The sequence below is a fragment of the Danio rerio genome, chromosome 17 (assembly GCF_052040795.2).
Source record: "Danio rerio strain M-AB ecotype USA chromosome 17, GRCz13ab, whole genome shotgun sequence".
Taxonomy (NCBI): domain Eukaryota; kingdom Metazoa; phylum Chordata; class Actinopteri; order Cypriniformes; family Danionidae; genus Danio; species Danio rerio.
Window position 1 is genome coordinate 15,348,907 of NC_141037.1, and position 27,668 is coordinate 15,376,574.

At 36.3% G+C, this 27,668-nt stretch overlaps 2 long non-coding RNA genes across 6 annotated transcripts in view; one reads left to right on the top strand and one right to left on the bottom strand.

The window, feature by feature from the left end:
* The window catches only part of LOC147833033 (uncharacterized), a 219,557-nt gene that overhangs the window by 184,845 nt on the left and 7,044 nt on the right, over nt 1-27,668 (bottom strand). The window lies entirely within an intron of this gene.
* The window catches only part of LOC137488078 (uncharacterized), a 28,649-nt gene continuing 22,886 nt past the window's right edge, over nt 21,906-27,668 (top strand). Inside the window, exons 1-6 of one of the 2 annotated variants that reach the window (XR_015513170.1) lie at nt 21,906-21,965; nt 22,285-22,392; nt 23,353-23,479; nt 23,656-23,741; nt 24,048-24,090; nt 24,188-25,834. This is a non-coding gene — a long non-coding RNA (uncharacterized LOC137488078). Of the gene's footprint in view, nt 21,966-22,284; nt 22,393-23,352; nt 23,480-23,655; nt 23,742-24,047; nt 24,091-24,187; nt 25,835-27,668 lie in introns of those variants that run through there. The other variant, XR_015513169.1, reaches the window with a different exon arrangement.

The following is a 27,668-nucleotide window of genomic DNA, read 5'->3' on the forward strand; positions in this document are numbered from 1 at the left end:
CACTAGGTTACATAAGATCCTATCAGTCAAATGCAGATTCGCGAAGTCTCGAACCTGGTGTTTTGAAACACTTTAGTCTCATGACCTGTGTGTTTCAAATCACTGTAGTCATGTGATCTGTGTGCTTTGAATCACCTTAGTCATGTTACCTGTGTGTTTCAAATCACCTTAGTCACGTGACTTGGGGTTTCAAAACACTTTAGTCATATGACCTGTATGTTTCAAATCACCTTAGTCACGTGACCTGTGTGTTTTGAATCACCTTAGTCACGTGACCTGGGTGTTTCGGATCATGCTTTGGTGCAGTATTTCGAAACACTTGCACTTTGGGATCTCGTCACTGTGTCGTAACATCAGTTTCATATCAGCCAGCACTACCATTTGCCTGTTATACTGACCATTCTCTGGATTACCTGCATTCTTTTTAATACACTGCACATAGATCATCCCTTCTGTTGCTGACCCAGTCTTTTTACAGTTTCATTCATGATTAATATGTTTTTTTTTTTACTTTTTTTTTTACAGCTGCTATGAAAATTACTTTTAAAAAAATACATTTATTTGTCCTGTCAGTACCTCAATGTATACACACACACACACACACACACACACGCACACACACACACACACACACACACACACACACACACACACACAAATCTTCAAACCCTATCATGTGATGCAGTACACCTTTTAACTGATGTGGACGCAACTTTTGCCTATTTTTGGTTTGCTTGTTTAAATACAAGCATTATTTTCAAGACGAAAATGGGACGCAGAAAAACATCTGAACAACGCAAGAGGATTTGTATGGGAAGGTTTCCATGGCAACCAGGTTGTGAAGTCCTTGTGCTTTCCTGCAGTGTTTGCTCTGAGAGATGTTCATGTAATTCTTTCTGAACTGCGTAATTTAGCTCTTCTTAGGGAAGGATAAATAGCAATGTTTTCTTCCACACTAATTAGTCTGCTTAAAGCACCACGGAGCGATTACAGTTTGAGAAATTGCACATGGTTAATTAGAGCACATAGGTAATACTATATGTGTAGAAGAGGGGAAGATAACCATATCTGAGCTCCTTATTTAGAAGATTTTAATTAATAAAACATTTTCAGGAATACATTGGAAAAGGTAGGAGATAATGCGGTCATTATTGCTAAATTATTCCTGATGAAAACAAACACTAACTAAACTCAACTATTTGAGCAGACTGAATTAAAATTAGAAATGGCTTTTGGTAATGCAGTTATCCCACGAGAATTAAAGAAGATCACAAATGAGTTCTGCTTAAAAAGGAGACTTTATTGGGGTAGTTTTAAAATTTAGGGATTTGATGAGGAGAAAAAACTAAACATTTGTTAAAATGATTGAATCATTTATTACATGACACAACATTCAGATATTTGTATTTCATAACATTTCAGAGTATTTCAATCTATAGTAAGTCCAGTCCTTTGGTTGGCACTTAAATCACTGCAGTTATATCTTAAACACTGAACATTCTCAGCCATGCACGCTGATTCAAGAAGCAGACAGAACGGCTATAATAAATAAATAAATAAAAAAAAAAATATATATATATATATATAAAAATATTAAATTTATTTATAAAAAAAATTGCCCAGGGCCGCACGGTGGCTCAGTGGTTAGCACTGTTGCCTCACAGCAAGAAGGTCGCTGGTTCAACTACCGGCTAGGCCAGCTGGCATTTCTATGTGGAGTTTGCATGTTCTCCTCATGTTTATGAGGGTTTCCTTCGGGTGCTCCTGTTCCCCCACAACTCAAAGACATGCACCAAAGGTGAATTGAATAAGCTAAATTGGCTATGAGTGTGTGTGAATGAGTGTGTATGGGTGTTTTCCAGGACTGGGTTGCAACTGGAAGGGCATTCCCTGCGTAAAACATACGCCAGAATAGTTGGCAGTTTATTCCGCTGTGGCGACGCCTGACGAATTAAGGACTAAGCCAAAAGAAAACTAATGAATGAAAATAGTGTCTATCACATTTGAAGTGATTGGCAGATAACTTTACATTATCATACCATCATATCATACTATACCTTACACATATGTATTGATTTTATATACTGTAGCAATAGTTTTTGCTTTGCTTTGACTTACATGAGGTTAATGTTGGTTAATTTACAGTGCTGTGCTGTACTGTGCTGTACAATGCTGTACAGTAATGTAGAGATGCATTTAATGATTTTGTTTAATTCTATTCAGAGTTATACTCCTGATATTTAAGCGAGATCCAAATTTGTCACCACCTTTACATGATGCAATGAAATAATAAAATATACTAGTTAAAGTACAAATGAAATCAAACTAACCATATGATTTTGTTAGCTCAGGTTGCTAGTTTTGTGGTAAACAATTCATCTGTGCATGTCATTAAGAAAAAAAAAACCCTCCAACTCTCACTTTTGACGACAAACAGAAATGGCGAGGAGGAGGTGTCTGTTTGGCTGTAATAACTCTTCCGAAAGCCTTTTCCTGATCTTACTGCCTACTTTACTACACCCATTCAGCTTACAGTAGAAAAACAAGCCACGCCCACTGTTTTCTCATTTAATTATCCACTTCTCTAGGAATTGCGTCACATTACAAAAAAAAAAAAAAAACAGTCGCAGCTTCCGGTTCATATGGACTTTAAGCTGTTGCTCAGCTGTAAATAAGGTTAATAAGAGCTAATAAGAATTTTGGGGCACCCCATGGTTGTTTTCATTGTTTATTTACATACATATGCCATCAATCTTTTGTATAAAAGCTATATAAAAGCCCTATGATATGGCTGCTTATTACACTGTAAATCCCAAAAAGTTAAGGTAACTCAAACCATTTGAGGAAACCGATTGCAACAAATCATTTAAGTTCAAAAACGAATCCTAATGAGTACTGTGAACTTAATCCATTTGAGTAAACGAAGCAATTTGAGCACAGTAAATCCCAATAAATGAAGAGAACTCAAACCAGCTGAGTAGTGTAAAACTCAATAAGCTAAGGCAACTCAAACCATTTGAGGAAACCGATTGCTAAAAACCATGCAAGTTTAAAATCTATAAGAGTACTGTAAACTTACTTCATTTAAGTTTAAGTAATGGGGCATTTAATTTAATTACCTTCAACACTGAGTTCAAAACTCTTTTCAAAGGTGTAGAATTACCTTTCAGACAATTTTAAGTTAACCACACTCCATTCATTTGATAAAGTTGACTGTTAGGTATTACAGTGTAGCACTGCTGTGATTATCTATGGTATTGGGCCACTGCTACTCATATGATATTGCTCATACACCTTTTTATGCTATCTATTTCTCTTGATTTTGCTGGCCATATAACAGAATATACAAAATATAGAAACGATTCTCACTTCTAAACACAATCTGCCATAAACAGCATAATGCAGTTTCATTACATCAGCTCTGGCACATCTGTGTATGGCACATGATGCAACAAATCTCCAGCACCTTCAGCCTGCTCTCTTGCCTATTCTCTAGAAAGAAGTAGGTGGTGAAAACTTTGTTTGTTCTGCTATTAGGCCTAAACTTTTGGAGAGCAGGTGTTTCCTACCAGGCGGAGAGTCTGAGACAACAGTTTGAGTGATGTGCAGAGATATATATATACCCAGAAGAGAGAGAGAGAAAAAATCAATTCTTTGACCATGCCTGTGTGAACAATATGGGCAACGTAGGCCAGCTTCTCAGATGTAAAAACCAACAGGCAGTCCTACTCCACAATAAACTGACAGAATAAACCGTGCTGTAAGGTTACGATGTCCTTTCCATCATAAAGCTGCAACACCCTGTGGCATACGAAAACATTCTTATACCCCAAGTGTTTCAGGCAGAATCTCGTGCTGAAATACCATGTTTTTATTTCGACATTCCCCATCATATTAAGTGTGAAACACTGAAACACTGTACACAGATCATTATTCTAACAGCAGGACTGTAAAATATTGTCATTGTAAGATCTGTTATGTTTAAAATTGAAAATTGATTAGCTTAGCTACGTACCATATTTGTATATTCAATTAAATTCACCTTTATTTTTATACCGCTTTTACAATGAAGATTATGTCAAAGCAGCTAAACATAGATGTTCTAGTAAATTGAAACTGTGTAAATCCAGTTTTAGCATATCTAATTATTTTATCACTTATGGATTTAAATTTTCAGTATTTGATAAACTGTTCAAAATTTATTAATATTGTCACAATCAGTATTGGGGAAAGTTTTTGAAAGTAATGCATACAATATTGAATTACACTCCAAAAAAGTAACTAGTTGTGTTACTAAGTTACTTTTTATGGTGAGTAATGTGTTGCATTTCTTTTGAGTTACTTTCCCATTATTTTTCCCTACTATTGCCGAGGCTTGATCTCTTTCAGAACTTGTTTTTTTTTCTTTCTTAGAGGAATAGAGGAGCTCTGCAATTAACAATACACTGTTTAACTTACATTTACCTTAAATTTATTTATATTTTAGGGTAATGTTATATGCAAACGTCCTGACCCCAGAGCTATACATGCTGCATATACAAATTATTGAAAGTTTATAGCAATCTGTTTGCTACTTTTGTACTATTTGTCTTCAGAACAATAACTGTCCATTGAGACAATCCCCTTTTACTTTTCTTTGATGCGCTCAAAATAATAAACACATCCTCTGATTGACTGTGTGATTCATTGTGACTAATTTTAATTCAGCGATTTATTTTTTAAAAGCTAATTAATTAAAATAAAATTAACTCAAATATTATGACTTATTTTTTTAAAGTAATGCGATACTTTACTCATTATTTAGAAAAGTCAATAGTCAAAATGTAAGCTATTTATATACCACTTTTTCAAAACCTGCATGGTTTAAAAACAGTTTCTCAAACTTAAAAAGTAACAGAGAGTCCTGCTCCACAATAAACTGACAGAACAAAGCCAATATAAAGTTCTTTCAATCATAAAACTGCAACATCCTGCAGAATCTAAAATAGATAAAAGATGTTTGTTTTTTTCCTACTAAATTTGTAATTTCCAAAATTTGTTTCTGGTGCAATATATATCAAAACAGGTAATAAAACAGGGTGATGGAAACATGTAAAATATATCAAATTTATCAAAATATAAATTCTCATTACGGTGGTGCAGTGGTGAGCACTGTGGCCTCACAGCAAGAAGGTCGCTGGTTATGGTTCCAAGTGGACCAGTTGGCATTTTGGATGTTCTCCCCATGTTTATGTGGGTCTCCTCCATGTGCTCCGGTTTTCCCCGCAGTCCAAAGACATGTGCTATAGGTGTGAGTGCGTGTGAATGTGAGAGTGTATGGTGCTTTCCAGTACAGGGTTGCTACTAAAAGGGCATACATTGGCGGTTCATTCCACTGTGGCAACCTCTGATAAATAAGAGACTAAGCCGAAGGAAAATGTATGAATGAACGAACGAACAAATGATTGAATGAATGAAAAAGCAATGAGTGGAGTCCTGCTCCACAATAAACTGGAAGAATAAAGCCAATATAAATTCTTCACAAAACACTCAGTAGCATCTGAAAAACACTACCAACATATTCACAGGCAGAATGTTGTAATTAAGAATTTCTATTCTGCAAATTTGTAACTTTTTTTGCAAGTCAAAAACCATCTTAAGTGAGCATACAGTAAAGATGTTTTTTTTTATTTTTTATAAAAAGGATTTATTTTCTTCTAAATTTGGAATTTCCATAGTTTCTGACATTAAAACAGAGTGATGGGAACATCTAAAATATATCAAATCTATCACATTTTAAACGTATCACATTTTGACGATCTTAGCTAGACAATTTTAAATGTACACAAATTAAAACTAATTAAAAATCAAATCCAAATAAATATACCAATTAATTAGACTTTATCAAGTTAAAACTTGCATAACTTAAAACCTAAAGTTGAAACCTGGATAACTTATTAAAATAAGTTACATAGCACGACATAAAAACATAAGCGATCATAATTTTTCAATGGAGTTTTTTCATTCTTTAATCTGTATTGTATAAATTTTCAGTTATTTTTAAATTTGATTAAAATGTTCAGTTGTTTACATGAAGCATTTTTTTAAAACTGCAGGCTATAAATACAAATAACAAATTAACAACATTACAATATAAGATGACAGTCAAGTCAAATTTAGTCAAATTAAATATTAGAACTAAATTAGAATTAAAGTTTTAAAATTCATATTTTCAATTTAAGATGTAATTTCCACACTCATTTATTAAATTTACTATTTTCTAATTGGTTGCAAACAATTTATATGAGCTGAATTTAAACAAACAAAATACATTTTGTAATGTTCAACTTTGTTCGTTTAAATTCAGCCCATATAAATAGTTTGCAACCACTTACCTTAAAACAATTTAGCAAATCCAGTGATTAATATTTTCAGTTGTTCATAAAATTGTAACATCTTTTAGCATCCAAAAAACACTACAAGCATTTCAAGTTTTTTACTCAGTCTCTGGCTGATAGATTATGTTTATTCTGCATTTCAAATGATGCTGTTGTGAAATAAAAACAGTGCAACAGTATATATATATAGCTCATTAATCTAACAGCAGGGGTCTGAGACACTGACATTGTAAAACCTATCGTGCAAAACAGTATCACCTCCAAACAAGATAGCATGAGCACTATTGTGAAGTGCTGAATAATTAGATTCTAATTAGATTTTTTTATATGCACAAACACAATTAGTGCTGAACTAGTTTGACATATGCAACATTCTGCCCTGGGCGAAGCTTAGAGTGGCAAATATTCGATCAAAGTCTGCTGTGTCAGAGTCACAGCCTTGAGGGTAAAGCTACGAAATTATTATTAATATAGTATATGCACCTCAGTGGCCTTAATTCAAGTTCTATTTGCTGGTCCTCTCTTGCTCTTACTTACAGGCTTTTTTTACATTGCATTTAAGATAAGCATTTGAGTTATTGCCATTCTGAACACTGAGCACAACACAATCATTAACATTGGTTAGGTTAAAAGCACTACTTTTTATCCAAGTTTATGAAACTCTAATATAATTATTCTGCAAATATGAACAGTGTGAAACAATGTGGTGTCAAAATATTACATTCAAATGCCTAGCAACAAACAGCCAAATATGTGCACCACATTTGTATGTTTTTTAGTGCTACTGAATCCCCCAGGGTTACCAGGTCCAAAAACATCCCAAAATACAGCTCGATACAAAAACAATATAATTCAATCCATTTATATCTCTGGACGATCACATTTTGACAGTATTCCCAAAACTTTGTTTACTCTGTCTTTTAAATATTATTTAGATTAGCTTAGCTAGACATTTTCATATGTTGTACACTCTCAGAAATAAAGGTAATGAGTTGTCACTGGGGCAGTATCTTTTCAGAAGGTACATATTTGTACCTGAAGCATTCATAATGGTACCTCAAAGGTACTTTTTAGGTATCTGAGCACCTTATTGATATGCACCTTTGTTATACCACTGTGGACTCTTTGAGTACAAATATGTATCTTTTGAAAAGGTACTGCCCCAGTGATATCTCATGTACCTTTATTTCTGAGAGTGTACAGAATGTTTGCATTCAATTATTTAATCTGTATTTTATTTAGTGTCATTTTCTAGTTGTTTTCTTTTAGCACTTTGCTGATTAAACTACCAGCTAAATATGTATTATATTAATATATATTCTAGTTGATCATTTGGAAAAGTGGCAGAATGTAGATTTTTTTTTAGATGAATCAACTGTTGAACTGCATCCCAATGATCACAAATTCTGCAGAAGACCTACTGGAACCTGCATAGACCCAAGATTCTCACAGAAATCAGTCAAGTTTGGTAAAGCAAAAATTATGTTTTGGGGTTTTGGAGGTATCAAGACATTTGTGCTGCCCATTACATTACAAACCACAGGAGAGGGCAAACTCTTCAGCAGGATAGCGTTCCTTCTCATACTTCAGCCTCCACATCATAGTTCCTGAAAGCAAAGAAGGTCAAGGTGCTCTTGGATTGGCCAGCCCAGTCACCAGACATAAACATTATTGAGTATGTGTGGGGTAAGACGAAGGAGAAGATGAACCCAAAGAATCTTGATGAACTCTGTGAGTACGGCAGGAACGCTTTCTTTGCCATTCCAGATGACTTTATTAATAAGTTATTTAAGTCATTGCAGAGATGAATAGATGCAGTCCTCCAAGCTTATGGGAGTGATCCACAATATTGATTCTTTTTCCATTGCACCATGACTTTATATTCCATACTGGACATTATTTCTTGTTAAGTGACAAGACTTTTGTCTAAGCAATTCAGACCTTACTGTATATATATATATATATATATATATATATATATATATATATATATATATATATATATATATATATATATATATATATATATATATATATATATCAAATTTTTTTTAGGCTAACTATATACAACTTTTTACCACAAAAGCTCATTATGAGTTATTTATTAATTTATTTATTTTATTCAATTATTTTATTGCATAACATAACAACATATCATTCATTCATTTTCTTGTCGGCTGAGTCCCTTTATTAATCCGGAGTCGCCACAGCGGAATGAACCACCAACTTATCCAGCAAGTTTTTACACAGCGGATGCCCTTCCAGCCGCAACCCATCTCTGGGATACATCCACACACACATTCACACACTACGGACAATTTAGCCTACCCAATTCACCTGTACCACATGTCTTTGGACTGTGGGGGAAACCGGAGCACCCGGAGGAAACCCACGTGAAGGCAGGGAGAACATGCAAACTCCACACAGAAACGCCAACTTGCGACCCAGTGACCTTCTTGCTGTGAGGCGACAGCACTACCTACTGCGCCACTGCCTCACCATAACAAGAACAGTAGTGTACAAAAATGAGGAATACAATGCTTAATTTTTTTTACATCAAAGGAACAAATGAGTAGAATATTAAAAAAAAAAAAATATATATATATATATATATATATATATATATATATATATATATATATATATATATATATATATATATATATACATATATACATATATATATATATATATATACATATATATGTATACACACACACACACAAAGTTACAGGGTATATATAATTTACATAAGAAAATGATTACAAAATTAAATACATCCTTACAGCTTTTTTATTTTAAATGTCTTTTAGGGTTTCTATATATTACTTAAGATCAATTACTCATGTATTATGCCTTGCAGTCTATATTTATCAGATTATTGAAAAACATTGTAACTGTTTCTTTTTCTTCATACATTTTAATACAATTTATTCATCCCCAAATGCTGGTTGGGTTTAAGGGTTGGTTTGGGGGCATGCCTTCTTTTAAAAATTCATATAAATTAGCCACTCTTCTGACAATATGTAAAATAGTTATGTTTCCTCGTGAGATTGGGTTATGTTGTTTCAAAGCTTTACAGAATATTATTATGTTAATATTTATTATTAATTTATACATTTGTTCCTTAGGTCATGTTACCTTTCTGAGTACCTCTCTTTACAGTACACAGTTATTTTGTAAAGACTAAATATAATTATCCATGCTCCTTTTTCCTTAAATTAGGAGCACAATCACTATTAAAAAAAACTTAGCATATCCTGTAAAGGCTCTGGGGTTGCACATACATAACACACACTGCATGATCAAGTTTATTCTGAGTGGTCATTTTAGACTAAAGATAAAAATAAAACTCCCTTTTCCTCTCTCTAACTGACATGTTTCAACATTAAGTTTGTCTCAGAAGCTGAAACAAGTGTTCATATACAATGAGAGGTGCTAAAGAATCATTTTTCTTTGCCCAGGGTTAAACAACAATGTTCAAAATTATGATAAATTGAAGTTAAGAGATATGTGGAAAATCTACTGCCTCCTGTCCGATCAAAATAACACGACAATGTCTTGTAAACATATGTAGGTATTTATCAAGACAGTGACCTTGTGATTAAAGACCAGGTAGGTAAACCCCTTCAGCAGGTTGACCTATGTAACTATTCATATCTCTGGCTCTCTCCAATTTAAACTAGACTCTCTCATTTCCTCGGCACATCCCAGGGTGCCTTGTTTTATTGCAAGGCACCCTGTGATGCACCAAAGGAAGCATCCCATGTAATTAATGATCTGCAATTTGAAGTGATTAAATGATATCTTCCACACTAGCAGGCAAACGTACACTTGACTGGATTTGTTTTTCATTATCTTGGATCTAAAGCATAGAAACTAAAGGCCTGCGCTTAAAAGCTTGAAATTAGCTTTGTACACAGATATACATTACTATTGATGTTATCCAATGATCATACCACATTAATCCAACAGCATTCATATTGCTTTAACCCTTGTATGGTGTTCGGGTCTGTGAGACCCGTTTTAAGTTTTTTTTTTCAAAAGAAAAGTTAAACAATGAATTATTTTTTCAACCTGAAATTCATTGGCTTTGGCTTATTTTCTGAGAAGAACGTAAATCCGAACAAAATTTTAATGACCGCATACTGTACCTCACCTTATGCATTTACATTACATACAAGGTGTTCGGGTCCACTGGACCCAGGTCTAATGAAAGTGTTGAAAGTGTAGGTCCAGTGATCCTACACTCTGTCTTTCTCCTTTCTAGTGCTGCTGTTTTCTTCCCCTCCACCTCCTAATCCCGCAAAAAGTTGTAAAATTGTTGAAAATTCAACTATCAACACTGTCTGCTCTTACATTCCCACACATTTGACCCTTTCTCTTGCGGGAACCAAGCTTTATTTTCTCATACACTGTAACATCTGCAAATTAGGGGCATAATACTACAAATAAGACTTTGCCAGTGTGGTTCCTTATCACAACTGATCAAGATGGCCAAAAGATTATCTGCTGCGAGGGCCTTGCAATTGATTATGAAAAAGAGAGGAGCTTCTGATGAGGTCGAGAAAGAGGTTTCAGAATACGAGGATCACATTTCTGAAAATTCAGAATCTGACAGTGACTTTGAAGAGGAGGATGAGGTTGAGCACCATTTAGTAACAAAACAAAGATGAGTACCCCATCAGCAGCCAGCTCCATTACCAGCTTGTCAGCAGCAGTCAGTTCCAGGACCAGAGCAAGCCCACCAGACAGCAAGTTAAGAAATGTGGATGTCAAAAATGGTGAAATTGAATGGTCTTCTTGCCCAAGAAATTTTACAACCCTGGGCCTAATGTCCCCATTGATGAGCAGCTGATGCCATTTAGAGACCGCTACCCTTTTAGACAGTATATACCATCGAAACCTGCAAAATATGGTATAAAGATCTGGGCTGCCTGTGATGCGACTTCCTGATATGCTTGGAACTTACAAGTGTACACAGGCAAACCTGATGGAGGAGCCCCTGAGAAATCAAGGGATGAGAGTTGTCCTGGAGCTGACTCTGTGGACACAATATCATCCATTCATTCGTTCATTCATTCATTTTCTTTTCGGCTTAGTCCCTTTATTAATCCAAGGTCGCCACAGCGGAATGAACTGCCAACATATCCAGCATGTTTTTACGCAGCGGATGCCCTTCCAGCCGCAACTCATCTCTGGGAAACATACATACACACTCATACACTACGGACAATTCAGCCTACCCTATTCACCTGTACCGCATGTCTTTGGACTGTGGTGGAAACCGGAGTACCCAGAGGAAACCCACGCGAACGCAGGGAGAACATGCAAACTCCACACAGAAACGCCAACTGATCCAGCCGAGGCTCAAACCAGCGACCTTCTTGCTGTAAGGCGACAGCACTACCTACTGCGCCACTGCGTCGCCTGGACATAATATCACATGTGACAATTTTTTTACCTCACACAAGCTAGGACAGGAGCTTCTAAAAAGAAAGCTGACCATAGAGGGAACAATACAAAAAAACTAATCTGTGGGTTTTATTTTTTTCATAACCCTAAAAAAAAAAAAGAGAAGCACATTAATTCATCAATATGATATAACAAAGGTAAAGGGGAAAAATTAACCAAGTTTGTTGTTCATATGGCTTGTAATTGGGATTCAGTAACCATTTGTTGAGTAATTCAACATAAAATTGTTTGATAGTGTTAATTTGGAAAGCCAAAACTCTAGGGGGTCCACCAGACCCACGAACACTGGCTTAGTAACAAAAATACGAACATCACACAAGGGTTAAATGTTTATATTTTAATGGGGAGAGGGTGGATCAATGTCTATGGATGGGTGGATGGGTTTATGGAAAGATGGATGGGTTTTAGATGGACAATGGATGGACGGATGGATAGGTTTTATTTGGATGCATAGACAGGTGGATGGATGGATTAATGGATGGATGGACGGACGAATGGGTGGATGAATGGACTGATGAGTTTTAATTGGATTGATAGATGGACGGATGAATGGAGAGATGGATAGATGGACAGATTGGTTTTAGATGGACGATGAATGGATGAGTTTTAATCTGATGAATGGTGGACAGATGGATAGACGGATGAGTTTTAATCTGATGAATGGTGGACAGATGGATAGACGGATGAGTTTTAATCTGATGGATGAGTGGATAGATGGATGGACGGATGAGTTTTTGATCTGATGTATAAGTGGATGGATGAACTAGCCTGCATGGTTTGGGATCTGTAGAGCTGCGCATCGATGGATTTGCTCTCCAGTGTCTAGACCCTCAGTAGTGATTATTAAACCACACTGAACTGAGCTGAACTGAACTTAAACACTAAAAAACTACACTGTTCCAATTTACTATGAGCTTTTTTGTGAAGCTGCTTTGACATAACCTACATTGTAAAAGAGCTATACAAATAAAGGTTAATTGAATTGAATGAATGGATGAGTTTTAATCTGATGGATGGATGTAAAGATGTATTGGTGGATAGACAGGTGGATGGGTTTTAAACTGATGGATGGATGTGAAGGTGGATAGATAGGTGGATGGCTTTTAATCTGATGGATGCATGTAAGGATAGATTGGTGGATAGGTTTTAATCTGATGGATGGATGTATGGATGGATGGGTTTAAATCTGAGTGATAGATAGATAGATGGATGAATGAATGATTTTTATTCTGTTGGATGGATGTAAGGATGGGTTGGTGGATAGATGGGTGGACGTATAAGTTTTAATCTGATTGATGGATGGATGGATGGATGGATGGACGAATGAGTTTTAATCTGATGGATGGATGGATGGATGGATGGATGGATGGATGGATGGATGGGTAAATCATCTGATGAATAGATAGATGGAAAAATATATGGATGAATGAATGGGTTTTAATCTGATGGATGCAAGGATGGATTGGTGGATAGATAGGTGGATGAGTTTTAATCTGATGGGTTTAAATCTGAGGTATAGAAAGATGGGTGAATGAATGGTTTTTAAACTGATTGATGGATGCAAGGATGGATTGGTGGTTAGATAGGTGGACAGATAAGTTTTAATCTGATGGATGGGTGGATGGATGAATTGATGGATGGATAGATGGGTAAAATATGGATAGATAGGTGGATGAGTTTTATCTGATGGATAGGTTTAAATCTGATAGATAGACAGATGGATGAATTAATGGATTTTAATCTAATGGATGGATGGATGGATGGATGGATGGATGGATGGATGGATGGATGGATGGGTTTAAATCCAGGTGGATAAAAATAAGGATGAATGAATGGGTTTTAATCTAATGGATGGATGTAAAGATGGACTGGAAGATAGATGGGTGGACGGACAAGTTTTAATCTGATGGATGGGTGGATAGATGGATGGACGGATTAATTTTGATCTGATGGATGGGTGGAAGAGTTTTGATCGAATGGATGGATGGGTAAAAATCTGATAGATGGATGTAGGGATGTATTGATGGATAGACAGGTGGATGGGTTTTAATCTGATAGATGAATAAATCAATGGGTTTTAACCTGATAGGTGGATGTAAGGATTGATGGATGCACAGACTGATGTATGAATAGACAGATGGAGGAATTATCAGATGGGTTTTAATCTGGTAGATAGATGACAGATATGTTTATATTGGATGCATGAATCATTGGACAAAAGAACAAACACATGAACATACAGGTGGTTAAATGGATGGATGAATCAATGGATGGGTTTAAACTGATAGATGGATGGACAGATGAGTTTATAATGGATGGTCAGTTTACATACTTTGACTATTATAATCTTTAAGTTACTGACTTCAAAAGTAATTTCTGTGAATTTTAGCAGAATAGAGATAGACTTCTCTGTGACGTTTTGCAACACAAATTTTAAAAGATGATGCCAGCTTATTCATATTGCCTTATTATTGAATAGATACAGAAACAGCAGAGAACCAGTTTGACAATACTACAGACAACAATAAATACAAAAAAACAAGCCTCTAGATCTAATGAATGAAACGTGAACAACCTGGCTTCTGGACATGTTTGGCTATGGCCATTAACCTTCGTTTCAGCATTTAACATCATTTTAGATCGTGTCTGACATGAAAGCTTTTCAGTTCCACTTAATGGCCTGTCAATCAAACTCAGCCTCCCCCAAATGTTCTCTGAGCTCCATTACAGTGCAGCCCAAACCTGGCAGAGGCAGAAAAAGTCCTAGCCAAACCTTACATTTACTGTCGTCTAGACTGAGTTTTGCCAATCAGCAAAAACTGCAATAGCTTACCTTGACAATCAACTACCACTCAAAACAGGAAGACATGTAAAATGGCCAGCCAGTATATATATTTTGAATCATTATGGGGTCGGAATATGAAATCAATGAAACCACAATAATAGAGTGTAATAAAGAGTTGAGCTTAAGGATTTCCTGTTTATTTGCTGCAAAGTGCCTGAAACTAAATTGAAGTTCCTGTTGATGCGTCATGTCTTTTCTTGCTCTATCATTTCTTTGTAATCATCCTCCTTGAAAAATGGTGTCTGGGGTCACACATACTGCAAGTATAAAAACTCATCCTACCTGCATTATCTCTCGACTTTAGCATCCCTCCACCACCCCGACACCTCGCCACTTGAACCCTATCTACCAAGGGGGAGTGTTCTGGGGCTGGGCTAGACACTTCACTCAAACCCTGTCTTTCCCTTTCCTGACAAGGGGAATAACATAAGTTGGGGTGTCTTTCCCAAGCTCATAGCCCTCTCCCTGGAAAGCACGCCAAATATGCTTTATTCCTCAAACATCTGTAAGTGTGAACTCGTGAATTTATTTTTAGACTGTAACCTATATGTATAATCCTATTAATCATTGGCTTTTTCTGTCTCACATCAACCACATTTAAGAAACCCAACCAGCTTTTTTCATCAATACTCATTAAATGTTTAAATCACTTTTATTGTGTGCTATGATGACTGAAAAGCTATGGATGGACGGATGAGTTTTAATTTGATGGATGGATAGATGGATGGATGGGTAAAAAAATCTGATGAACAGATAGATGGAAAGATATATGAATGGATGAATGGGTTTTAATCTGATGGATGGATGTAAGGGTGGATTGGTGGATAGATAGGTGGATGAGTTTTAATCTGATGGATGGATGGATGGATGGATGGATGGGTTTAAATCTTAGGGATAGATAGACAGCCATGAATTAATATTTTCAAAATAATCCACTAAGAGTGTTGAGCATTGTTTTCTGGTATTTTCTAATCTCGCAGGAGGGAGCCATTAACTTCTAAATGACGGAAGCCTTATAATTTTATTTTAGCAGGCCTCTAAGTAAAATTAGTTTACTTGAGCACTTTCTGTTGTGTTAAGTGTAAAGAGGGACAGTTCAATTTTTTTTTTTTAAATCTCATTTGCTTAATTTTAAAGAGTTTATCCATTCACTGACATCAATTGCCACATTAGAATAGAAAGAGGAAATATGAGAAGTGTCTGTACAAAACATGCCCATTACTAATAATACATTTTTATCCTTTTACATGGCTAATTAAAATAATTATTTAAATCAACAAATGTTGATTTAACCGCAGCACCCGGATGAAATCCACGTGAACATTGGGAGAACATGCATACTCACAGAAATGCCAACTGACCCAGCCGGGGCTTGAACCAGCGACCTTCTTGTGCTACCCACTGCGCCACAGTGACGCCCAGGTAATATTCATTGCTTTCAAAACAAAGACATATTTCTATGCAAATAATACTGTTCATGAATAATATATGTCATGTATTATAGTTTATTTCTGACGTGTGTCAATAACACTGATTTTGTAAAAAAAAAAAAAAAAAAAAAAAAAAAAAAAAAAAATGTTCCTGCTCATTCAATGGTCTCCTCAGTGATAAATGTTCTCTGAGGTCTGAAATACAGTTCTGGCAGTGACTGACAGTCTCCTATATTCAATTATCTGCTCAGGTTTTCAATCCCTGCCATCTGTGACCCTGCTTAATCTCCTCCACAGAGACACGTCCCCATAGGATTTCATTCAGCACAAGTTTGATAACGTCTTCTGTCACTGATTGGCTTTAGTTGTTCTGTTACCAGAACATAAATTAAGCTAATTTATACAGCTCGCTTAATAGAAAACATGTCTGGCTTTCTTCTTGTTCAGCGAGAAAAAGGCAAACGAGATGAAGCCGTCACTGAAAGGCCTGTGATAGTCTAATCAGAAGGCCTTTTGTGCTTTTGTAGCATTATAATCTCCCTGCTGTGGCCTTCCCGCATGGAAGGGCCTTTAAAACAAGAAAAATAAAAAAACGAATTAAATATATATTAAAAAAACTCTCGCAATCTGCCGGCAAGGACAGGCCTTTAGCACTTTCCCGAAATGACCCTTTTGCATGTATCTGAAGGTAAAGCTGTATAATTAGGAGCAGCCAAGCTGATAATATACTGTACTCTTACTATTACTGGAGCAGAAAATATTAAAGATAAAGTTTGTCCAAAAATGCCTCTACATTGTATAGTTCCATTTCTAGAACACAAATTAAGAAATCTTTGAGTTATCTGGCCTCCATAGACAGCAATGGTCCTACAAATTTAAAAGCCCTCGTAGGAATCAAGAATACTGCCAAAAAGTCCATGTTATCGATGTTTCAACTATAATTTTATGAAGCTACGAGAATACTGACCAAAAGAAAAAAAAGTGTTACAACCTTATGGTTGTCATGTCTCGTCTGTCTCTCTGCCTAAAAAACATTTGATTGGCCCCTTCAAACTGATTGCTTGCTTCTTATTGGCCTACAGTATTTTAAAAGCCGTGACATAACTTGCTTGTTGGCCATCTTGTTTTGGTCACTCGAGGTGCATCCCAAATTGCATACTTATGGACTATTCTACGCCATTTTTTAGCATAAATAGTGTAAGTAGTGTGTTCATTATGAAAACTCAAAACTAAAAATAAGTACACTTTAAATACCCGGATGATACACTTATTCAACTGGTAAACAGAAGTGTGGACTTCATGCACTCAACGACTGTAGCTTTGCTCACGTAGAAGAAGGTGCAGAGCTTTCGAGCACTCATGTTGGATTAGGCCTTCATTTTTTTTTTCGTCTTAGTCCCTTTATTAATATGGGGTCGCCACAGCGGAATGAACCGTGAACTGGGAAACACCCATACTGTATACTCTCATTCACACACATATACTACGGACAATTTAGCTTACCCAATTCACCTGTACCGCATGTCTTTGGACTTGAAGGGGGAAACCGAAGCACCCAGAGGAAACCCACACAAACACGAGAAGAACATGCAAACTCCACACAGAAATGCCCCAGAAACTGACCCAGCCAAGGCTCGAATGAGTGACCTTTTTGCTGTGAGGCGAAAGCATTATTCCCTACCGCGTCGCCTCAAGTTGGAATATCTATTTTCATTCATTTTCTTTTCGACTTAATCCTTTTATTAATCTGGGGCACAGGCACAGCGGAATGATCTGCCTACATTATTTATTTTGTATTGTGAAAACAAAGTCTGGACATAGGCCAGTGGCCAAATTTGGCCATGACACTAGGGTTAAACCCCTACTCTTTTGTGAAGGACATTCTGGGATTTTTAATGACCACAGAGAGTCTCATGAACGGATGGACGGTTGAACGAACGAACGGACGAAAGAACGAACTAACTAACTAACTAACTAACGAACTAACTAACTAACGAACGAACGAAGGAACGGACGGACGGATGGATGGATTGATGGATGAGTGAATGGATGGATGGTGGATAAATAAATGGATTAATGAATGGATGTATGGATGAGTGAATGGATGAATGGATGGATGGATGAATTTGCGCATACAAATCCATTAGAATATTTGTGTTATGAGTTTATAGTTTTTCTTTGATAAAACTGTACTTTCTTTAATGACAGCATAGTTTCTTTTAGTAAATATTTAAAGAACACAATCAAAAGACATGTATTTCCCCAGCCTCCAAGGCTCATATTTACCAACGTTTGCATTCAGGCAGCTAGCACAGGCCTTTAGCACTTTCACAAAATGGCTCTTTTGCACATGTATCTCAAGGTAAAGCTGTATAATTAAGAGCAAGCGTTGAAGCTGACTTCGTACTGTACTCTCGAAGGTGTCAATTTTATGAAGCAGATTATTTTTACCCTCTGGAGAAAAAGAGCAGAGCCGAAAGACCTCATTTAGCCTTACATAAGTTACCAGCGCTGAGCTGAAAGTGCAGTGATTTCAGAGAGGCGACGTGACAGGCCAGGTTCACACAGGGTAGAAGGAACTGCTGCGTGACACCACATTCACAGTCCTAAACTACAGGCTCTTAAAGTCAGCCAAAATGTCTGTCAGAAAGCAGCCCTCGATATCAGTGCTCTGCAAGCCAGTTTTACTTTTTTTTTTGGTCTAAATTATTCGTGACATAGTAAAAAAGAGCATGACTATTGCTGTAGGGATAGTTTTCTGGCAAATTATGCACAGTTTTATATTTAAATCTTATGACTGTTGTCATTTCAGCAGCACTAGTTACTAAAATAAACTGACTTGCACAGGACTCAAACACGCATTTTTGTACATAACAGTATTTGGCAAATTAAGGTTTGTAGCCTCCATTTTTCATATCCATCCATCCATGTGGTCTAAAGGTTAGAGAGTCGGACATGGGATCCAAAGGTTGTATGTTCAATTCATGGCACCAGCAGTGAATGTGGGTAGGGAGAGTGAATAAATGTCCACCTCAATACCACAGCTGAAGTGATTCCCTATCTATCTATCTATCTATCTATCTATCTATCTATCTATCTATCTATCTATCTATCTATCTATCTATCTATCTATCTATCTATCTATCTATCTATCTATCTATCTATCTATCTATCTATCTATCTATCTATCTATCCATCCATCCATCCATCCATCCATCCATCCATCCATCCATCCATCCATCCATCCATCTATCTAACAATACCTATAGTTAAATATAATAACTAAAACTTTATATTTTTATTTAACATTTGAGTCTTAGCATTGCTGTGCAAGATGTAGTTTCCCAGTTTTGCTTGAAAGTACTAGAAAAGAAGGCCACAAAAGTTTTTTTTTTTTGTTTTGTTTTTTGAGATCTACATGAGGAGAAATGTCTAGCACAAGCAGCTTTGTTTATGTCTCAGGCTGAGCTGAAGGATGATGACTTTACAGATGGCAATTAAGCTGTATTGTCACTGCATTAGCTTTGTTTGGAAACATATACCAGCCAAAAATATTCAGAATTAAGCAAATGTCAAAAGATCCCACAGGGTGCTCCTAATGCATGTTTAAAGTGCCTCTATTCTGGTATTTTTGGAGCTCTCCTACAATAGTTTCCATCAATTGAAGGGCAAAAACACTTCAGTTTTTTAAAAACAGTGCAGCATCAGCTTGTTTTTCACTGTCTGAAACGTTTAAAGATAAATTCTCTCCAATGCTACACTATCTGCTCTGCTCTGATTGGTCAGAAAGCCCAGTATTCTAATTGGCCTACTCCATGCTTACAGCCTGCACTAGAAAGGAAAGTCTCATTAGTATATCTGAATGTCAGCTCTTCTTCAGTAGTTGTAAAACCCTATCAATTTGAGTGCGAGTGATCATCATTTTGCAATGCATGCTTCTTGACATGTCAACAACAACAAACCAAACTCTTTCAAGCTTCAGCTTCAACTACAGTGTTTGAGGGTGAAAGAGGATCTTCGCTGGCCATCAATGAATCCCTCACAGACTTGCAAATGTATAACAAACTTACATTTGGGAAGGACTTCTCAGCCATCTGTTCTTTGATATTTTGTTCTGATATTCCCTTTGAAATTTATACCCAATCCCAATTCTTTTTTTGTACCCCTATCCCTTTCCCTTCTCCTTGGCCCTTAAAACAAGATGTGAAAGGGAAGGGCTTTAAAATTTTCCCTCTAAAAAATGGGACACCACTACAACACCTGTACACCTCATCATATCATCGCGATCTCTTGCTTCATTTGAGATTGACGATCGCAACCACTGTAATTATTCCAGTTGTGTTATTTTTTGGTATTAATATCTACAAGAAATAACTGAAGGCAACTATATCATGCTATTATAATGATAAAATGTGGCAATAAGCCTGTAACTGTACTATGCATTTAAACAGTGGTCATATTCATCTCATATTCAAAGCGTTTTAAAACTTTTTTTTCTTCCTGAAAATGTGTTCTAAATTGAACAATTTTATGAATGATTTACAGACCTGTGTGTGTTGTAGGTTCAGTTCTAATATGTACTGCAATATTGTTTACAGTTGTGCACAGCTCTATCCAAAGGGAGTTTAGGTTTGTTGTAAATAAGAGTGTATTTGTTCTTATGCACAATTATGGGAATAAATTAGAATTGCAAAGAGCAAATCCAGTAAAATTGTGAAACATACATATTCAGTGTCTTGTACTCAGATACCTCACTAAATGCAGTGATGTCTAACTTTACTGTAGTTTTCAAATGACTGTGCAAATAGTACATAGAGCTGTCTTGAGCATTTTTAGGAAGTGTCACCAAAATCTGACATTTTTGCATTGGAAAAAATTAACAGAGCAAACTGTGATAATGAAAACATGACAGCCATTTGACTATCTTCTTCATAAACAATGGTGTCTGGACTTTTCATCTTGATGACACAGACACTTTTATTGACATCAATACTTGGTTTTGAGGAATGAGCTGTCCATTTTGAGTAAGTGACACGCTTTTGCAGGTTATCAATTAGGTTTTGCAGTTTGTACTAATTGTTTTGAGAAATGCATTAACTGTTGTGCAAATGTAAAATGTGTTGTGAGAAATGTACATTTGTGTGTGTGTGTGTGTGTGTGTGTGTGTGTGTGTTTGTGTGTGTGTGTGTGTGTGTGTGTGTGTGTGTGTGTGTTGCAAAGTCAAGTGTCCAAAAATATGTCGAATTCCAATATAAACATAAAAAGAAGATAAAAAAAGAAAACCTCAGCACTGGTATTTTTTTAAAATAAAATTTCAAACAAACAAACAAACAAACAAAAAACATGTAAACCTTGCAATTCTAAACTTTGAGTTTGCCTTGTATGGTTGGGACACTTAAAGGGGTGGTCCACAACAGTATCACATTTTAAAGTTTAGTTGATGTGTAATGTAGCTGTGTGAACATATAAAACACCTCTGAATGTAATGCGCTCAAAGTTCAATGCAAAGGGAGACATTGGCTTCAATAAAGCCTACAGCGAACGAATTCAGGGACTACAAAAAAATAAAAAATAAATAAACATCCAGGCTACACAGCAAATTCATCTGAGTTAAATTCTCGGTGTTGAAGCATTTCAGAGTAAAGTGTTGACGTTAAAGAGTTAGATTTTGACAAATGAATATAATAAGAGTTAGAATTGATTTTATTCAGTGCGAAATCAAGGAGTTATCTTTTCTACACTTGGTGGTGTTATTTCCAACATCCGGGAATTCATGCAGCCCGTCACTGAAGAATTTTCCAGACGCCATTTTCCATCTGAGGTTTAGAACAGCAACTGGTGAGTCAAACTACCTAAATGTTGGTATTTTACTGACTTTCTCTAAGGAAATACAGTTGTAAACATAATGTTAAGTTAATAACTTTAGAATGGAGTGACAATTTTAATCTTCTGCGGTTCATTCATGGTCGATTGTGTATCTAGCTTAACTGCATTACTATTCACTTCTTTTCAAGAATGTTTTATATATGCTCACGCATACATAGTGCATAAAAACATCAAATGTACATGTTCAACACATTTCTGTCACGCTTAATGCCATTTTGTGCGTTGTTACCCATCTGTAAAATAAAATCGACACTTCTCCTTTAATTCGAAGCAAACTAGCGAGGGAATTCCCGGAGCAGCCTAACCTTAGCCTACTCTGCCCAGATGCTAACGGCAACACAGGACGGTTAAGCTCTGGAGAGTTTCTAAAACATTTCTGGTGAGTAAATGAACATATGCTTACTTGTAAAAGGCTTCCTGACTAAAACATATGATTGTTTGTTATTCGTGTACGTTAATTTGGTTGTTTTAAACACCGCGGCCCTTTTAAACTGGTTCATTCGTGGCCGTCCATATACCGTTAGTTGATAGACTCGCGTGATAACGTACGTTTGAATTATATTAAGCGTTTACAACCATTAAAGTCGGAATGTTAACATTAATGTCTTTAAATGACCGCGTTTGCACTTTCTCAGACTTTTAAGGTTACAGAAGTCTCCCGGAAGTTGTGGGACTAACATTAACGTTATCCCGCAAATGCACAGATACTCCCAGATGCCCAGATGCCCGCAAATGAATGATAATCTCCCGGAAATCGCGCGTCTCCCGCCCGGTCATTAAACACTTTGCACACCCCTCTCCACCGCATCCCTCCCAGCTCTTCAGGTACGTCGCGCGCAAGTCACCCCCACCGCTCTTTAGGTACGTCGCGCGCAACTTATCCCATTGTTCTTTAGGTACTCATTTCTCCCGCTACCTCCCGCAAATCAACTCTGTATCCCCCGAAAATTACTTTTCCCAACTCGGGATGTCTGACGTTAGTAAGTTAGGCTATTTCTGTAGTCAGGAACATCTTAGTCAAGCTTTTTCTCCCGCATGATATTGTGCTTAAAACTATAGGCTAAACTTAGCATGTACTGTACACAACATTTCCTTTTTATTAAAGACAATTTAGTGCGTTGTAAACAGCCACCTGTCTGTAAAATTAATCAACTGATTCATATTTGAGCAGCCTAATGATGATACAGGTTTGATTTGTAGATTTATTATCAATAATCAACATCTGAATCAAAAGATATCTGAAAAAGTGTGAGGCATACTTTGTGATGTTCATCTCTCCTTTTATCTGAAGGTTATGCATATGTGTTTGATACTAATGTGTTGTTGTTTTTTTTAACAGCCACAGTTCTCTATACAATAACAAAAGACCCTGTGACGGTGGCTGATTAGAGACGGATGGTGTATTTCCAGAGTTGGTGAAATGACCAAGCACACCTTCTTGGTCATATGTGGTGATAATAATGAAGGTATGTTTGATAAAGTTCTGTATTTGTTTCACAATAAGCTGAGAGGGTATTAGAGCATTAAAGAATAATGAATGACATGAAGGTGATAAGTTTTGTATTGTGGGTGAACTGTTACTTAAATAATGTTTTGCTCTTTACTTTGCACTTTTCCTCTTCTGCTTATCCTAATATTTTAGGTTATATTTGGACCTGAAACATCTGCTAGACTCCAGTAAAGGTGGCCTCAATACTGGACCTGAAAGGGCCTAAAAAGTTGAATCTGGTAAAGAAACACGCACGCACACACACGCATGCACGCACACGCTTACAGAAAACTGTTGTTTATGAAGTTTATGAATATTTTTTACACTGTGGCCAATATTTTGGGGAAATCAGCATCACTAAATGATATAAAAGATTTTAAGCTCCTCTAAATTTTGCTCCAAGTGTTGTGTTAAATTCAGGATTCTGGACAGACAGCTGCCTGTTTTTCCAGTTCTAGTCATAGTGGTTAACCTAATTGTTTTTGGAGATCCAACAGTGATGTATGTGTTTTTTCTACTTTTCCATATCCTGTCACCTCAACCAGCTGGGAGAGTCAAGTTGTGGATCATCATGAAGATTTTCAAAAGGTGAGTTTAGATTTCTTGAATGTTTTATTTACTTTAAATGTTCTTTTAAATATATCATAGAATTTGATTGCAATTTGTTTTCAAACATTTTTCTTAGTCATGCTGGAGTCTTGAAGAATTCTTAGATGAGCATCACCCTATATCCATGCATCAGGAACCACCAGACGAGCGATCAGCAGCTGCTACATCGTCATGGATAAAAAGGTCATCCTGTGGCTGGGAAGCACTTCATTCACAGGACATGCTTGATGAGATTTCCTAGCTCCAGTTTGTTTTCACACAAGTTTACAGCATTTATACCTTCATTTAAACTGCTCTGTTTGATATGGAGGACCAAGGAAACACCAGAAGTGAAAGATTTGCAAGCCAAGTTGTTTAAAATGTAATTTCAGAAGAAAACTATGCGTTCAGAAGTAAACTATGAGTGACGCTATATTGAACTTTCAAATTGCTCTGATAACACATCAAGTTTGGACCAAAGGACTGAGGCCCCGTTTACACTAGTGCGTATTAGTTTTAAAACGGCGTTTTAGAATGAAAACGATCCGCGTCCACACTCGCGTTTTACCCAGCGTTTCTGAACTGCTCTCCGTCCACACCAAAACGCTGAAAACGCACATCACGTGACCACACACACACACTTTGGCAATCGCTGGAGCCCATCTACCCAGATGAGAGCTCTGCTAGTCGGACTTCTCATCAAGCATCTCCCGCTGGATCTAATCTCACTATATTTATTAAACGTGATATTTCATTCATCTTGTTGTCTTTATCTAACGACATATTCCCTGACTTTGGTCACTGGAATCTATTACTTGTTCTCAGGTAACGTGTTTTGGCTGAGCGCAAAGATAAGTTAATGATTAATGTAAGCACGTAGCCTACATTCTGTATATTGACTGATCGCTTGCCTTTATTTCCTATAATGTATAAACTTATTGTATGTTATACTTTTATAATGGCCATTATCGATTATTAAAACTGATATTCAGCAAAAGAGAGGGTGTGTTTCGTATTTTCACTGAAATTGAAAGGAGGCAGTTGTTATCGGCTCGTTTTGTTATAAATATGCACACAGTGAAGATGACTTGTTAATATTAAAATAAAAATAGGCAGTTCCTTATATCAAGTTTACATTTTATTGTTGAGAAAGTGAAACAACGTAGCCAAGGTGATGTGAATGAAGTTATAAAGTACACTGTTCCCTGTGAAGATTGACGCGTGTCCTCGGTATGTTTTCCATATCAAACTGAGAAGAAGAGATGCAGCCTTGATCAAACTTGCGAAGTCTGAACTTACACGGAGAAGATTCAGGACTGAACTGTGTGTTAGGCTACTTAATATTGAGGAAAAGCCCCAATCAGAGAGGCGAATGTCTGCAGCCCCGCCTCCGTTTTCAGATATCTCCGTCTTTCCCCATCCACACTGAGACGGAGCTGCAGCGTTTTAGAATGAAAACGGCCTCTCCATCGTTTTCGAAACGCTCCGTTTTCGGCGCTCGAGAACTCCGGCGTAGTGTGGACGGATGGCGTAACCGTAGCAAAACTTATGCGTTTTCAAACTAAAACGCATTAGTGTAAACGGGGCCTGAAACAGCCTTTTTGAGCACTGGTCATACATATTTTGTTGATACTGTCTGTACTAATAAAACATTTAAAGCATATTTGACATTGTTGCATTTTAAAAACTGAATGAATTGTTGAAGTGGTGAATGTTTTCAAATAAAATGTTTTTTCTTTTGTAATTTACAGTCTATTTGACCTTTTTACCATATTTACACTCAAGAGAGTTGAATAAAATAACAATATATTACACCAGGGGGTGTTAAATATAGTTAAATTTTTTAACTCTGCCCAGAGTTAAAATTAACCCTTACTTCGGTGTCAATGTGCCAACCCTTTTGAAAGTGTTGATTTAACTTTGTTTTGAGTGGACCCCATGAGACACTTTCAAAGTGTTGAAATTAACACCCATAGAGTTGTTTTGGGTCCCCATATTTTGCTGTGTAGTGAGATCACAAATGCTTCAAGTTACGCGTGTTTACCATACGCTGCTATTTCCACAGAGCTTGTTCTTTTTCTGGTTTTGGGCATCCAAAGGACAGAAGTGCTAAGAATTTAATTTAAATTATTCCAGAGAATTATAATTAAAAGATATAGCTCTAGCATTTGACAAAGGACAGCTTCAAGAATCTTAGTTCAGTGCAGGATTTGGTTAAAACTCCTCTAACAGATGAAGCTAAGTATTTTTATTTGTTAAAACTGATCAATTTGATGCACAGTTTCTAGCGCTAATGGTATGTTGTTGCGAGGTCGCTAAAAACTTAGCTATTAATTCATATTTATCAGTCAAACCGCTGTAAACACTCACAGTCTTCAGTAGCACTGCAGTGTCTCTCTTTGCATCTGCTTTCAGTGCGTTCTACATCTCAAATAACAAACTCGCAAAAGATTTTTTATAACATTTCATGGTGCTTACACATGTTTATAACCTAAATATATGTAAAGGACACTTGTCGGATTGTATTTTAGAGAGCAGGTGTGCGGTTCAGCTGTGTGCTCTTCATTTTCTGTCTAATCTAACAGCTACTCTCACTGACTGTTTACACAGGGCAAAAGCACATGCTTGTAGAGGCGTGTCGTTTCTTGATGACGTGGAACTGATCCGTGAATCACAGCAAATTAGGTTAGCTGACCAATCAGAGCCTCTGCCTTTCAAAATAACTAGGAAATATGACAGTCGTTTTCATGTTAGCTGAGAAGCAGCATATAATCAAAATGAGATATATGGAACGTGATTTTTCTGCAAATGAAGCATAAGCACACATTGCTATGCATCTTCAAGCCTTAATAATACACTGTGGACCACACCTTACATGTAATTTAATGCAATGCATTACAAAATACTTATTTTTATAAATTTACATATTACAAAATACTTATTTTTTTGTAAATTTACAAATTTACATTCTCTGTAAATTATTACAGATAATTAATATATATATATATATATATATATATATATATATATATATATATATATATATATATATATATATATATATATATATATATGATATGCAAATTTATTGTACAACGTCAGAAATATTAGCAAAATGTAAATTTTGTTGCAACTACTTCCCCATGGCTGTGCTCTTTACTGAGGTTTATGAAGTTTAACAGAAACGCACACAGACGGCTCAGGCACACATGAAAGCAAATTGAAAATATGTTTATGGCTTTTTGACACTTACAGATGGAGAATACACCAGTGAAATGTAAATAATTCGCTGATGAAAACACCAGATCTCAAACACATTAAATAGTAAGTGTAAACTTGCGGATCTGTCAGGAACACATGTGTCTGTCAGAGCATCTGATAAAGCAAAAATATACACATTAAAGGGATAGTTCACCTGAAAATGAAAGCAATCATGTACTCCCCATTCAATTGCTCAAAGCCTATTTGAGTTTCTTTCTTCTGTTGAGTACAAAATAAGTTAATTTGAAGAATGCTGGTGGTTCCACAGTATTTTTCCCTACAATGGAAATCAATAGGTATCATCAAGCAGCATTTTT